Here is a 2,352-nt window from a genome sequence, read left to right as displayed (position 1 = left end):
ATTACTGACAATGTTGAGAGTAGGAATTACCTTGAAAAATGTCTCAAAAAATACAAGATGCCAGTTATTATCCGGTCTGAAACTATCAGACAATATTTTAAACATCAATAACATCACAAATTCGCAACAAACCCAAATTGTAAAAAAATCACACAGGCAGATTGTTGGCTATTTCTTCATTTACGATCCTGCTCAAAAGTGTCTCCTTTTGACATGGCACGTCACAAATTAACCCAGAATCTTGTAAACATGAGATATCCAAATTGTATAAACCCATTGAGTTTTGGATACAGTTTTGTGTCACACAAAAGTGAATTCTGCAATGAGACATTTACGATAATGTACAACATACAGATAAAAGTGTCTTCATTACTATACATTCTTCCCCTTCTCTGCTCAAAACTAATCAAGAACGATAAAACATATTAGTATTATAAGATACATGCTGTTACTCGTGTTTGAATTGAGCGATTGAAATATTTGTTCTGAATATGCGATGTATTAGAACATGTGAGTCATAAATCAAAACTTGATCAGGATTTGAATTTCAAACGATCATATAATTTGTATGCCATAAATAAAAAGTATAATTAATTTAATTACACTAATATTGGATCTAAAGATGTCATATATAAAAATAAAATACATACAAATGCCGGAATTGAACAAATAGATATAAAATAATGGCACTTACTTTAAATTTCTCTTCACTGTATCCATCGATAGGCCAGAGCTAGTGTAAAGAGACTGCTCCAATATACAGCGGCTCCAATCCAATCCATTGAATGCAGTGTTGTGAAGGATTCCTGTTTCTTCATGTAGCTTTTAATTTTGGTATATGCTGGATTAGGCTGTATAAAAATTATTTTTTGGTTCTTGTCCCCTCCCACCTCAAATTCTGGGATAGTCAGATTTTTTTTTAGATATTTAAAAAAAACAACCTTTGGAATGCTTTATGAAAACTTTATATAGATTAATATGTTTATTATAGAACAAGGATCACATTCAAGTCTTTTGGTTATACTCTAGGGTGTTTATCATTAAGAATCTCACATTACAAAAAAAGAAAAAGGCCTTCCTTCGAGCACTATTGGAAAAGACCGAAAATTACAATGCTAATTTCCATTAAAGAAGGAAATATACCTCCAAAAATAAATTGTATGTGGCATTTAACCTGCATATGTTTTGGACTCTGTGCTGTGTAACATGCTAAGTAGACATCGCATATAATGCAAACTATTCTTTTTCTGAAACTTCTTAACTAGGCGAATAAATTGCCACAACCTTTACGAAAATTTGAGCAACTTTGACTTGTGACCCATACATAATAAGCAAATCGACCTGTGAGCTTTTGTGGCCCATAACTTCTTAGCGATAGGTTGTACACGCACAAACATTATCCATGGGGCCAGACGCGTAATTTGACATGTATGAAAGTGTTATTGGAATAAAATTAATTTTCCCCGTATGCGATCCTGTGGGGTCATTTGGGGGGTCTTTTTGAGGGTCACAGTCTCAAAATATTGCTTGGCAGACAACATATTTCAGCATACACAAATTAACAAAAATAAGCTGGTTGCCAACTTTTACGCAAACTTGCCGCGATTTTTCCAAAAAGAACCAGTCTACTATTAGGTTCAATACCACTAATTATGTTTCAATGGGTTTCAATGGGAAAATGGCTAATTTCGGCTGGAATTTTCTCATATTCGGAACCCTCACAGTTAAATGCTACTAATATCAGGTGAAACTATATGATTTAGATGCCAAATGATCAAAAACTCAACATAGGTTGACCTGAGACTTTTCTTGTTTGAACGCACTGAACCAAAAACACCTTAAAATGGCAGGGCGCCCTCGCAGCTGAAAGTTACAATATGGTAGGGCGAATATTTACTAAAAACCGAAGCCGTGCGTATGAATTTTGGTACTATTACAACAAAATGTCATATAATGAGAGAAAATATACCATTTTGAAGCATCAAACCCTAAAAGTACTTTATTGGCTATATAACTTGATCAATTTCAGCGATTTTTAATGCAGTATTTTCAGATGCCATGCAAATAAATATTTACTCGTCGTATTTCCATGTATCGCCCAGGCCTATTAGTGGCATATACCCATTAGCTACACACCAGTTGATTTTCAGGGGGGAGGGTAAAAAAGTTTATAAGGTATACCTTTATGCAGAGTTGGGTTTGGGAAATTTTTAAAATCTTTTTTTCGTCTCACTAGTGGGCGATTAAATAAACCCAAAAATCTCCCATGCTCACTCTGGAAAACAATCCCTTATAGATCACAAACTGAGGATTAGCTGTTTACCGATTGCAGATGGCAACTAACGCGTAGCT

The sequence above is a fragment of the Amphiura filiformis genome, chromosome 12, assembly GCF_039555335.1.
Source record: "Amphiura filiformis chromosome 12, Afil_fr2py, whole genome shotgun sequence".
In the NCBI taxonomy this organism is placed as follows: Eukaryota; Metazoa; Echinodermata; class Ophiuroidea; order Amphilepidida; family Amphiuridae; genus Amphiura; species Amphiura filiformis.
The sequence above is the reverse complement of the archived record's forward strand: the minus strand, read 5'-3'. Positions refer to the sequence as shown.